A 14,802-nucleotide genomic window follows, 5' to 3' on the forward strand; every position below is an offset into this window, starting at 1 on the left:
TATTTGTTTTTCTCCTTCTGACTTACTTCACTCTGTATAACAGTCTCTAGATCCATCCACATCTGAACAAATGAACCAATTTCGTTCCTTTTCATGGCTGAGTAATATTCCATTGTATATATGTACCACAACTTCTTTATCCATTCGTCTGTCGTTGGGCGTTTAGGTTGCTTCCATGACCTGGCTATTGTAAATAGTGCTGCAATGAACATTGGGGTGCATGTGTCTTTTTGAATCATGGGTTTCTCTGGGTATATGCCTAGTAGTGGAATTTCTGGATCATATGGTAATTCTATTTTTAGTTTTTGAAGGACCCTCCATACTGTTCTCCATAGTGGCTGTATCCATTTACATTCCCACCAACAGTGCAAGAGCGTTCCCTGTTCTCCACACCCTCTCCAGCATTTGTTGTTTGTAGATCTTCCTATGATGCCCATTCTAACTGGTGTGAGGTGATACCTCACTGTAGTTTTGAGTTGCATTTCTCTGATAATTAGTGATGTTGAGCAGCTTTTCATGTGCTTCTTGGCCTTCTGTATGTCTTCTTTGGAGAAATGTTTATTTAGGTCTTCTGTTCCTATTTTGGATTGGGTTGGTTTTTTTTTTAATATTGAGCTGAATGAGCTCTTTATATATTTTGGATATTAATCCTTTGTCCGTTGATTCGTTTGCACATATTTTCTCCCATTCTGAGGGTTGTCTTTTCGTCTTCTTTATGGTTTCCCTTGCTGTGCAAAAGCTTTTAAGTTTCATTAGGTCCCATTTGTTTATTTTTGTTTTTATTTCCATTACTCTAGGAGGTGGATCAAAAAAGATCTTGCTGTGATTTATATCAAAGCGTGTTCTTCCTATGTTTTCCTCTAAGAGCTTTATACTATCCGGTCTTACATTTAGGTCTTGAATCCATTTTGAGTTTATTTTTGTGTATGGTGTTAGGGAGTGTTCTAATTTCATTCTTTTACATGTAGCTGTCCAGTTTTCCCAGCACCACTTATTAAAGAGACTGTCTTTTCTCCATTGTATATCCTTGCCTCCTTTGTCATAGATGAGTTGAACTTAGGTGCCTGGGTTTATCTCTGGGCTTTCTTTCTTGTTCCAATGATCTATGTTTCTGTTTTTGTGCCAGTACCATATTGTCTTCATAACTGTAGCTTTGTAGTATAGTCTGAAGTCAGGGAGTCTGATTCCTCCTGCTCCATTTTTTTCCCTCAAGACTGCTTTGGCTATTTGGGGTCTTTTGTGTCTCCATACAAATTTTAAGATTTTTTCTTCTAGTTCTGTAAAAAATGCCACTGGCAACTTGATAGGGATTGCATTGAATCTGTAGATTGCTTTGGATAGTATAGTCATTTTCACAGTATTGATTCTTCCAATCCAAGAACATGGTATACCTCTCCATCTGTTGGTATCATCTTTAATTTCTTTCATCAATGTCTTATAGTTTTCTGCATACAAGTCTTTTGTCTCCCTAGGTAGGTTTATTCCTACGTATTTTATTCTTTTTGTTGCAGTGGTAAATGGGAGTGTTTCCTTAATTTCCCTTTCAGATTGTTCATCATTAGGGTATAGGAATGCAAGAGATTTCTGTGCATTAATATTTTATCTTGCAACTTTACCAAATTCAATGATTAGCTCTAGTAGTTTCCTGGCGGCATTTTTAGGATTCTCTATGTATAGTATCATGTCATCTGCAAACAGTGACAGCTTTACTTCTTCTTTTCCAATTTGTATTCCTTTTATTTCTTCTTCTTCTCTGACTGCCGTGGCTAGGACTTCCAAAACTATGTGAGTAATAGTGGTGAGAGTGGACATCCTTGTCTTGTTCCTGATCTTAGAGGAAATTCTTTCAGTTTTTCACCATTGAGAATGATGTTTGCTGTGGGTTTGTTGTATACGGCCTTTATTATGTTGAGGTAGGTTCCCTCTATGCCCACTTTCTGGAGAGTTTCTATCATAAATGGGTGTTGAATTTTGTGAAAAGTTTTTTCTGCATCTATTGAGATGACCATATGGTTTTTATTCTTCAGTTTGTTAATATGGTGTATAACATTGATTGATTTGCGTATACTGAAGAATCCTTGCATCCCTGGGATAACTCCCACTTGATCATGGACTATGATCCTTTTAATGTGTTGTTGGATTCTGTTTGCTAGTATTTTGTTGAGAATTTTTGCATCTATGTTCATCAGTGATATTGCTCTATAATTTCCTTTTTTCTAGTATATTGGTCTGGTTTTGGTATCAGGGTAACGGTGGCCTCACAGAATGAGTTTGGGAGTGTTCCTTCCTCTGCAATGTTTTGGAACAGTTTGAGAAGGATGGGTGTTAGCTCTTCTGTAAATGTTTGACAGAATTTACCTGTGAAGCCATATGGTCCTGGACTTTTGTTTGTTGGAAGATTTTTTTTCTTTGCGGTACACTGGCCTCTCACTGTTGTGGTGTGTCCCATTGCGGAGCACACGCTCCAGACGCGCAGGCTCAGTGGCCATGGCTCACGGGCCCAGCTTCTCCGCAGCATGTGGGATCCTCCCAGACAGGGGCATGAATCCATGTCCCCTGCATCGGCAGGCAGACCCCCAACCACTGTGCCACCTAGGAAGCTCTGTTGGAAGATTTTTAATCACAGTTTCAGTTCCATTACTTATGATTGGTCTGTTCATATCTTCTATTTCTTCCTGGTTCAGCCTTGTAAGGTTATACCTTTCTAAGAATTTGTCCATTTCTTCCAGGTTGTCCATTTTATTGGCATACTGTTGCTTGTAGTAGTCTCTTAGGATGCTTTGTATTTCTGCGGTGTCTGTTGTAACTTCTCCTTTTTCATTTCTAATTTTATTGATTTGAGTCCTCTCCCTCTTTTTCCTGATGAGTCTGGCTAATGGCTTATCAATTTTGTTTGTCTTCTCAAAGAACCAGCTTTTAGTTTTATTGATCTTTACTATTGTTTTCTTTGTTTCTATTTCATTTATTTCTGCTCTGATCTTTCCTTCTGTTAACTTTGGGTTTTGTTTGTTCTTCTTTCTCTAGTTCCTTTAGGTGTAAGGTTAGATTGTTTATTTGAGATTTTTTCCTGTTTCTTGAGGTAGGCTTGTATAGCTATAAACTTCCCTCTTAGAACTGCTTTTGCTGCATCCCATAGGTTTTGGATCATCGTGTTTTCGTTGTCATTTGTCTCTAGGTATTTTTTTATTTCCTCTTTGATTTCTTCAGTGATCTCTTGGTTATTTAGTACTGTACTGTTTAGCCTCCATGTGTTTGTGTTTTTTACGTTTTTTCCCTGTAATTCATTTCTAGTCTCATAGCGTTGTGGTCAGAAAAGATGCTTGACAAGATTTCAATTTTCTTTCTTTCTTTTTTTTTTTTTTTGCGGTACGCAGGCCTCTCACTGTTGTGGCCCCTCCCACTGTGGAGCACAGGATCCGGGCACGCAGGCTCTGCGGCATGTGGTATCTTCCCGGACAGGGGCACGAACCCGCGTCCCCTGCATCGGCAGGCGGACTCTCAACCACTGCGCCACCAGGGAAGCCCCAAGATTTCAATTTTCTTAGATTTACTGAGGCTTGATTTGTGACCCAAGATGTGAACTATCCTGGGGACTGTTCCGTGCGCACTTGGGAAGAAAGTGTAATCTGCTGTTTTTGGATGGAATGTCCTATAGATATCAATTAAATCTATCTGGTTTATTGTGTCATTTACAGCTTGTGTTTCCTTATTTCTTTTCACTTTGGATGATCTGTCCATTGTTGTAAGTGAGGTGTTAAAGTCTCCCACTATTATTGTGTTACCACCAATATCCTCTTTTATAGCTGTTAGCAGTTGCCTTATGTATTGAGATGCTCCTATGTTGGGTGCATATATATTTATAATTGTTATATCTTCTTCTTGGATTGATCCCTTGATCATTATGTAGTGTCCTTCCTTGTCTCCTGTAACATTCTTTATTTTAAACTCTATTTTATCTGATATGAGTATTGTTACTCCAGCTTTCTTTGGATTTCCATTTACATGGAATATATTTTTCCATCCCCTCACTTTCAGTCTGTATGTGTCCCTAGGTCTGAAGTGGCTCACTTGTAGACAGCATATATATGGGTCTTGTTTTTTTTTTTTGCAGTATGCGGGCCTCTCACCGTTGTGGCCTCTCCCATTGTGGAGCACAGGCTCTGGACACACAGGCTCAGTGGTCATGGCTCACAGGCCCAGCCGCTCCATGGCATGTGGGATCTTCCCGGACCAGGGCACGAACCCAGGTCCCCTGCATCGGCAGGCGGACTCTCAACCACTGCGCCACCAGGGAAGCCCTGGGTCTTGTTTTTGTATCCATTCAGCAAGCCTGTGTCTTTTGGTTGGAGCATTTAATCCAGTCACGTTTAAGGTATCGATATGTATGTTCCTATGACAATTTTCTTATTGTTTTGGGTTTGTTTTTGTAGGTCCTTTTCTTCTCTTGTGTTTCCCACTTAGAGAAATTCCTTTAGCATTTGTTGTACAGCTGGTTTGGTGGTGCTGAATTCTGTTAGCTTTTGCTTTTCTGTAAAGCTTTTGATTTCTCCATCGAATCTGAATGAGATCCTTGCTGGGTAGAGTAATCTTGGTTGTACGTTCTTCCCTTTCATTACTTTAAGTATATCATGCCACTCCCTTCTGGCTTGTAGAATTTCTGCTGAGAAATCAGCTGTTAACCTTATGGGAGTTCCCTGTATGTTATATGTCATTTTTCCCTTGCTGATTTCAATCATTTTTCTTTGTCTTTAATTTTTGCCAACTTGATTACTATGTGTCTCAGCATGTTTCTCCTTGGGTTTTTCCTGTATGGGACTCGCTGTGCTTCCTGGACTTGGGTGGCTATTTCCTTTCCCATGTTAGGGAAGGTTTCGACTATAATCTCTTCAAATATTTTCTCTGGTCCTTTGTCTCTCTCTTCTCCTTCTGGGACCTCTATAATGTGAATGTTGTTGTGTTTAATGTTGTCCCAGAGGTCTCTTAGGCTGTCTTCATTTCTTTTCATTCTTTTTTCTTTAGTCTGTTCCACAGCAGTGAATTCCAACATTCTGTCTTCCAGGTCACTTATCCGTTCTTCTGCCTCAGTTATTCTGCTATTGATTCTTTCTAGTGTAGCTTTCATTTCAGTTATTGTACTGTTCATCTCTGTTTGCTTGTTGTCTAATTCTTCTAGGTCTTTGTTAAACATTTCTTGCATCTTCTCGATCTTTGCCTCCATTCGTTTTCCGAGGTCCTGGATCATCTTCACTATCATTGTTCTGAATTCATTTTCTGGAAGGTTGCCTATTTCCACATCATTTAGTTGTTTTTCTGGGGTTTTATCTTGTTCCTTCATCTGGTACATAGCCCTCTGCCTTTTCATCTTGTCTATCTTTCTGTGAATGTCTCCCATGTATACATGTTATTAAACTTTTGTTTGATTTTCTCCTATTAATTTGTTTCATGTTAATTTAATTCTTAGACCAGCCAGAGGAACCTAGAAGGATAGAGGAAAATTTCTTCCTGCCCAGCACCGGTAAGTAAAGATGTGTTCAAAAACAAAATTCTTCAAAATAACTGACCGGTACTCCTCAAAATTGTCAGGGTCATCAAAAACAAGGAAATTCTGAGAAACTGTTGAAGCCAAAAGGAGCCTAGGAGACATGACTGCTAAATATAATGTGGTGTCCTGGATGTGATCCTGGGACAGAAAAAGGATATAAAGTAAAAACTAAGGAAATCAGAGTAAAATGTAAAAACTAAGGAAATCAGAGTAAAATGTATATTTAGATTAACAATCATGTATCTAGATTGGTTTATTAGCTGTGATAAATGTACCACAGTAATGTATAAGATGTTAATAATTGGGGAAACTGGGCATGAGATATATGGAAATGTTCTGTACTATCTTAATAATTTTTGTGTAAATCTAAAAATACCCCTGCAAAATAAAGCTTAATTTTTAAAAATCTTAGTAGATGCAGCCAAAGTATGGCTCATAAGGAAAATTTATAGCATTAAATGCTTGTATTACAAAAAGAAAGGTCTCACATCAAAAATCTAAGCTTCCATTTTAAGACACCAGAAAAAGAGTAAAATAAAAACAAGGCATGTAGAAGGAAAGAAATAATAAAGATAATAGCAGAAGTCAATGAAATTTAAAATTGGAAAACAACAGAGAAAATCAATAAAAGTACAAACGGATCTTTGAAAAGATCAATAAAATTGATGAACATCTACAAGACTGACAAAGAAAAACAAAAATGCAAATTACAGATATCAGGAATTAAAGAGGTGATAATACTACAGATATCCAAGATATTAAGAAGATAATAATGAACAACTCTAAACACAAAGATTCAGCAATGTAGATGAAATGGACTAAGTTCTCAAAATCCACAAGCTACCAAAACTTAGCCAACACGAAATTTATAACCTGCATAATCCTATAACTACTATTCAAGAATTGGAATTTGCAGTTAAAAACCTCTAAAAAAAAATAAATATCTGAGCCCACATGGTTTCACTGGAAAATTCTTCTAGACATATAAAGAAGAAATGATACAAATTCAACACAAACTTTTTCAGAAAATAGAAAAAGATGGAGGAGAATGCCTTCAAAAAATGCAGCAAAAGGACCTAGATGAACTTGCTCTTAAGGCAATGAAAATATGGGCAAAACAACTAAAACCAACCATTTCAGAACTCTGACAATTATCCAAAAACAAAGAACAATATAAAAATCATTAACCCAGGACAAACTACTGAGGTCTGTGACGTTTTTAACTTGTAATTCCCATACCTCTTTCACCCCAGCTCAGTGTTGTTGTAGCCAAAAGCCAGGAACACTGCAGACAATGGAAAATACAGACCTCTTTTTGAGCTCCCTTAAAAGCACTATCCCCAGAGCACAGTCAATATTTTGTCTGAACTCGAAACAACCTGGGAAAACCTCTATTCTTAGTGTGGTGGATATTTGATCTCACTCAGAGTTCAGCTCAGCCCAGCCAGGCATGGGTATGAGGGGCGGGGAGAGGTAGGGGGCTATCTCCAGAGCATTACTGAAACAACAGGAAAGTGCTGGCAACAAATCAGATGCTTAAGGCTATGATTTCAGTTTGGGCAAATAAGATCCTGGTCTAGAATTTAAAAACAATGTTAGGACAACTAAATGACTATAGGAGATTTCGAAAACCTCTGACATATTCCTGGGAATATAAATCTCTGCCATGCCAGGAAAGACCTGAAAAAGGAGAATGGACTAGTCATTCAATTCTGGCTGGATTTGAGTTCCTGGGCAAGCAGGAAGTAAATTCAAAGGATATCTTGCAAACTGAAGCCTGAAGGTGTGCCTTCTCACAGAGATTTTCATGACAACGACGACCAGACAAGGCATTTAATAAAATATTCTGACCAATTATTGGTTCCCCACTAACTGTACTGGCTCAGGTGTGAACCCTAGCATACCAGGCTTTAAAAATTTTGTTTAGAAATTTTTTTTACCTAGCAAAGAACTCAATGGCTAGCAAGTAACTCAGGGAATACAGAATTAGTGAAGGAAAATCACTAAACAAATAAACAGAGAGACCTTCAAGATGACAGAGGAGTAAGATGTGGAGATCACCTTCCTCCCCACAAATACATCAGAAATACATCTACATGAGGAACAACTCCTACAGAACACCTACTGAACACTGGCAGAAGACCTCAGACTTCCCAAAAGGCAAGAAACTCCCCACGTACCTGGGTAGGGCAAAAGAAAAAAGAAAAAACAGAGACAAAAGAGTAGGGACAGGGCCTGCACCACTGGGAGGGAGCTGTGAAGGAAGATAAGTTTCCACACACTAGGAAGCCCCTTCACTGGTGGAGATGGGGGATGGCGGGGGGGAAGCTTCCGAGCCACGGAGGAGAGCACAGCAATAGGGGTGCAGAGGGCAAAGCAGAGAGATTCTCGCACAGAGGATCAGTGCCTACCAGCACTCACCAGCCTGACAGGCTTCTCTGCTCACCCACTGGGGCGGGGGTGGGGGTGGGGGCTGGGAGCTGAGACTCCTGCTTTCGGAGGTCAGATCCCAGGGAGAGAACTGGGGTTGGCTGCATGAACAGCCTGAAGGGGACTAGTGCGCCACAGCTAGCCGGCACGGAGCCAGCAGATTAAATCTCCACAATCAACTCGATGTACCCTGGATCTCTGGAATACCTGAAAGGAAAACGAATCATCCCAAAATTGAGGCGGGGGATTTTGGAAGCAACTGTAGACTTCGGGTTTCCATTCTGCATGTAATATGTTTCTGGTTTTCCGTTTATTTTAGTTTAATATTTAGAGCTTATTACCATTGGTAGATTTGTTTATTGATTTGGTTGCTCTCTTCCTTTTTTATTTTGTAATATATAGAAATATATATTGTTTTCCTTTTCCTGTTTCTGTGAGTGTGTATGTATATATTTCTTTGATTTTGTCTGTACAGCTTTGCTTTTACCATTTGTCCTAGGGTTCTGTCTGTCCTTTTTTTTTTTTTTTTTTTTAAAGCATAGTTTTTAGCGCTTGTTTTCATTGGCGGATGTGTTTAATGGTTCGGTTGCTCTTTCTTTCTTTCTTTCCTTTTTTTATGAATTAAAAACTTTTTTATTTGTAATAATATATATTTTTTCTTTTAATGCCTTTATTTTATTTTATTATTTTTTTCTTTCTTCATTTTCTGTCCTCCCTTTTCCTCTGAGCCGTGTGGTTGACAGGGTCTTGGTGCTCCAGCCGGGTGTCAGGCCTGTGCCTCTGAGATGGGAGAGCAGAGTTCAGGACATTGGTCCACCAAAGACCTCCCGGCTCCACATAATATCAAACGGTGAAAGCTCTCCCAGAGATCTACATCTCAACGCTAAGACCCAGCTCCACTCAATGACCAGCAAGCTACAGTGCTGGACACCCTGTGCCAAAAAACTAGCAAGACAGGAACACAACCCCACCCATTAGCAGAGAGGTTGCCTAAAATCATAATAAGGTAATAGACACCCCAAAACACACCACCAGACGCGGTCCTGCCCACCAGAAAGACAAGATCCAGCCTCATCCACCAGAACGGAGGCACCAGTCCCCTCCACCAGGAAGCCTACACAACCCACTGAACCAACCTTAGCCACTGGGGGCAGATACCAAAAACAACAGTAACTATGAACCTGCAGCCTGTGAAAAGGAGACCCAAACACAGTAAGTTAAGCAAAATGAGAAGACACAGAAACATACAGCAGATGAAGGACCAAGGTAAATATATTAAATGGAAAAAATACTAAAAGCAACAAGGGAAAAACAACAAATAACACACAAGGGAATCCCTATAATGTTAACAGCTGATCTTTCAGCAGAAACTCTGCAAGCCAAAAGAGAGTGGCAGGACATATTTAAAGTGATGAAGGGGAAAACCCTACAACCAAGATTACTCTACCCAGCGAGGATCTCATTCAGATTCGATGGAGAAATTAAAACCTTTACAGACAAGCAAAATCTAAGAGAATTCAGCACCAGCAAAACAGTTTTACAACAAATGCTAAAGGAACTTCTCTAGGCAGGAAACACAAGAAAAGGAAAAGACCTACAATAACAAACTGAAAACACGAACATACATATCGATAACTGCCTTAAATGTAAATTGATTAAATGCTCCAACCGAAAGACACAGACCGCCTGAATGGATACAAAACCAAGACCCATATATATGCTGCCTACAAGAGACCCACTTCAGACCTAGGGACACATACAGACTGAAAGTGAGGGGATGGAAAATTATATTCCATGCAAATGGAAGTCAAAAGACAGCTGGAGTAGCAATTCTAATATCAGACAAAATACACTTTAAAATAAAGACTATTACAAGAGACACAGAATGACACTACATAATGATCAAAGCATCAATCCAAGAAGAAGATATAACACTTGTACATATTTATGCACCCAACATAGGAGCACCTCAATATATAAGGCAAATGCTAACAGCCATAAAAGGGGAAATCAACAGTAACACAATCACAGCAGGGGACTTTAACACCCCACTGTCACCAATGGACACATCATGCAAAATGAAAATCAATAAGGAAACACAAGCTTTAAATGATACATTAAATGATAGACTTAATTGATATTTATAGGACATTCCATCCAAAAACAACAGAATACACTTTCTTCTCAAGTGCTTATGGAACATTCTCCAGGATAGATCATATTTTGGGTAACAAATCAAGCCTTGGTAAATTTAAGAAGATTGAAATAGTATCAAGTAACATTTCCGACCACAACACTATGAGACTAGATATCAACGACAGGAAAAAATCAGTACAAAAAACAAACAAATGGAGGCTAAACAATACACTACTAAATAACCAAGAGATCACTGAAGAAATCAAAGAGAAAATCAAAAAATACCTAGAAAAAAATGACAATGAAAACACGACGACCTAAAACCTATGGGATGCAGCAAAAGCAGTTCCAAGACGGAAGTTTATAGCAATACAATCTTACCTCAAGAAACATCTCAAATAAACAACTTAACCTTATACCTAAAGCAATTAGAGAAAGGGGAAGAAAAAACCCCCAAAGTTAGCAGAAGGAAAGAAATCATAAAGATCAGATCAGAAAGAAATGAAAAAGAAATGAAGGAAACAATAGCAAAGATCAATAAAACTAAAAGCTGGTTCCTTGAGAAGATAAACAAAATTGATAAACCATTAGCCAGACTCATCAAGAAAAAAAGGGAGAAGACGCAAATCAATAGAATTACAAATGAAAAAGGAGAAGTAACAACTGACACTGCAGACATACAAAGAATCATGAGAGATTACTACAAGCACCTATATGCCAATAAATGGACAACCTGGAAGAAATGGACAAATTCCTGGAAAACCATAATCTTCCGAGACTGAACCAGAAAGAAACAGAAAATATAAACAGACCAATCAGAAGCACTGAAATTGAGACTGTGATTAAAAGATCTTCCAAGAAACAAAAGCCCAGGAGGACTAGATGGCTTCACAGGAGAATTCTATCAAACATTTAGAGAAGAGCAAACACCTACCCTTCTCAAATTCTTCCAAAATATAGCAGAGTTAGGAACACTCCCAAACTCATTCTACGAGGCCACCATCTCCCTGATGCCAAAATCAGACACAGATGTCACAAAGGAAGAAAACTACAGGCCAATATTACTGATGAACATAGATGCAAAAATCCTGAACAAAATACTAGTAAACAGATTCCAGCAGCACATTAAAAGGATCATATACTGTGATCAAGTGGGGTTTATCCCCAGAATGCAAGTATTCTTCAATATATGCAAATCAATCAATGTGATACAGCATTTTAACAAACTGAAGGAGAAAAACCATATGATCATCTTAATAGATGGAGGAAAAGCTTTTGACAAAATTCAACACCAATTTATGATACAAGCCCTCCAGAAAGTAGGCATAGAGGGAACTTACCTCAACATAACAAACGCCATGTATGACAAACCTACAGCTAACATCGTTCTCAATGGTGAAAAACTGAAACCATTTCCAGTAAGATCAGGAACAAGACAAGGTTGCACATTATTATTCAACACAGTTTTGGAAGTTTTAGCCACAGCAATCAGAGAAGAAAAAGAAATAAAAGGAATCCAAATCGAAAAGAAGTAAAATTGTTACTGATTGCAGGTGACATGACACCATACATAGAGAATCCTAAAGATGCTACCAAAAAACTACTAGAGCTAATCAATGAATTTGGTAAAGTGGCAGGATGCAAAATTAATGCACAGAAATCTCTTCCATTCCTATACACTACTGATGAAGAATCTGAAAGAGAAATTAAGGAAACACTCCTATTTACCATTGCAACAAAAAGAATAAAATACCTAGGAATCAACCTACCTAAGGAGACAAAACACTTGTATGCAGAAAACTATAAGGCACTGATGAAAAACATTAAAGATGATACAAATAGATGGAGAGATATACCATCTTCTTGGATTGGAAGAATCAACATTGTGAAAATGACTATAGTACCCAAAGCAATCTAAAGATTTAATGCACTCCCTAACAAACTACCAATGGCATTTTTCACAGAACTAGAAAAAAAAAACTTCACAATCTTTGTGGAAACACAAAAGACCCCGAATAGGCAAAGCAATCTTCAGAAAGAAAAACGGAGCTGGAGGAATCAGGCTCCCTGACTTCAGACTATAAAACAAAGCTACAGTAATCAAGACAGTATGGTACTGGCACAAAAACAGAAATATAGATCAATGCAACACGATAGAAAGCCCAGAGGTAAAGCCACGCACATATGGTCACCTTATCTTTGAAAAGGAGGCAAGAATACAGTGAAGAAAAGACAGCCTCTTCAATAAGTGGTGCTGGAAAAACTGGACAGCTACATGTAAAGGAATGAAATTAGAACACTCCCTAACACCATACACAAAAATAAGCTCAAAATGGATTAAAGACCTAAATGTAAGGCCAGACACTATCAAACTCTTAGAGGAAAACATAGGCAGAACACTCTGTGACATAAATCACAGCAAGATCCTTTTTGACCCACCTCCTAGAGAAATGGAAATAAAAACAAAGTAAACAAATGGTATCTAATGAAACTTAAAAGCTTTTGCACAGCAAAGGAAAACATAAACAAGACGAAAAGACAACCCTCAGAATGGGAGAAAATATTTGCAAATGAAGCAACTGACAACGGATTAATCTCCAAAACATACAAGCAACTCATGTAGCTCAATATCAAAAAAAGAAACAACCCAATCCAAAAATGGGCAGAAGACCTAAATAGACTTTTCTCCAAAGAAGATATACAGATTGCCAGCAAACACATGAAAGAATGCTCAACATCACTCATCATTAGAGAAATGCAAATCAAAACTACAATGAGATATAATCTCACACTGGTCAGAATGGCCATCATCAAAAAATCTACAAACAATAAATGCTGGAGAGGGTGTGGAGAAAAGGGAACCCTCTTGCATTGTTGGTGGGAATGTAAATTGATACAGCCACTATGGAGAACAGTGTGGAGGTTCCTTAAAAAACTAAAAGTAGAACTACCATATGCCCCAGCAATCCCACTACTGGGCATATAGCCTGAGAAAACTATAATTCAGAAAGAGTCATGTACCAAAATGTTCAGTGCAGCTCTATTTACAATAATAGCCAGGACATGGAAGCAACCTAAGCGTCCATCAACAGATGAATGGATAAAGAAGATGTGGCACATATATACAATGGAATATTACTCAGCCATAAAAAGGAACGAAACTGAGTTATTTATAGTGAGGTGGATGGACCTAGAGACTGTTATACAGAGTGAAGTAAGTCAGAAAGAGAAAAACAAATACCATATGCTAATACATATAAATGGAATCTAAAAAAGAAACAAAAAAAAGAAATGATCAGAAGAACGTAGGGGCAAGACAGGAGTAAAGATGCCGACCTACTAGAGAATGGACTTGAGGATATGGGGAGGGGGCAGGGTAAGCTGGGACAAAGTGAGACAGTGGCATGGACATATATACACTACCAAATGTAAAATAGATAGCTAGTGGGAAGCAGCCGCATAGCACAGGGAGATCAGCTCGGTGCTTTGTGACCAACTAGAAGGGTGGGATAGGGAGGGTGGGATGGAGGGAGATGCAAGAGGGAAGAGATATGGGGACATATGTATATGTATAACTGATTCACTTTGTTATAAAGCAGAAACTAACACACCATTGGAAAGCAATTATAATCCAATAAAGATGTTAAAAAAGGAAAAAAAAACAAGCTGTGGTACAACCATAGCATGGAATATTACTCAGCAACTAAAAGGAACAAGCTATTATAACACAAAATAATTTAAATAATCGCAAAGACAATGTTATGAGTCAAAAAACCAATCTCAAAAGGCATGTTTTTACCCTGAGATCCCATGGTTGATTAGAAAGAAGCAGTGTGGTGTAAGTGCCTGACAATTAGCTTTTTTGATTGTAATAAGAAAGTGCCTGACGTTCAGCTTTTGATTGCTGAGGTATACATTTCAAAGAAATCCATCTCAAATAAACCCATTGCCAGCTATACAACTATATAAAGAGCCAGGCCACCCCACCCGTGAAATTTCCCTTTTAGAAAGCCCTGATCATTTGAGTGACCCTGTTTTTCCTTCCCTGTGCTTTAATTCCCGCTCTCACTCTCAATACACAGCGAACCTGCGAAACCCTAGGTACCCCACCCTCAACCAGAATAAAGGAAGAACCCCAGATCTGCTAGTGTGCACTCTTGCTCTCTAGTATGTACTCCTGTTTCCTACCTCCTGACCAAACCTCTTGCTATGTGGCCCACACAATGTGTACCCCCCAGGACCTGTGAATTATAAACCTTGTTTTTTCAAACTTCCCCAGCCTTTTCCAGCTTCTACGGGTTGCCTGCATTCCTTGGTTTGTGGCCCTTTTCCTCCATCTTCAAAGCCAGCAATGCTGCATCTCTCTGACACGGCTTCTTCCTCATATCTTTTCTCTGATCCTTTCTTCTGCCTCTCTCTTCTACTTTAGAGGACCCTTGTGATTACACTGGGCTCACTAAGATAATCCAGCATATCTCCCTATTTTAAAATGTTGATTAGCATCTTAAATTCCATGTACAACCTCAATTACCCTTTGCCACATAACTGAACATAGTCACAGGTTGCAGGGATATGCACATGGATGTCTTTGGGGTGGGGGGGACCATTTTTCTGCCCACCACAAATTCTGTTGAGAACTCACATATACCCTTACAGTTCACCCTCAACCCCACCTTGACTATGCACAAGTAACC

The 14,802-nt window shown here is 38.8% G+C and overlaps 1 protein-coding gene across 4 annotated transcripts in view; it reads right to left on the reverse strand.

The window, feature by feature from the left end:
- Nucleotides 1-14,802, reverse strand: part of WNK3 (WNK lysine deficient protein kinase 3) — a gene marked incomplete at both ends in the record, with an annotated part of 136,350 nt that overhangs the window by 18,026 nt on the left and 103,522 nt on the right. The window lies entirely within an intron of this gene.

The sequence above is a fragment of the Hyperoodon ampullatus genome (genome assembly GCF_949752795.1).
Source record: "Hyperoodon ampullatus genome assembly, chromosome: X".
Lineage (NCBI taxonomy): Eukaryota > Metazoa > Chordata > Mammalia > Artiodactyla > Ziphiidae > Hyperoodon > Hyperoodon ampullatus.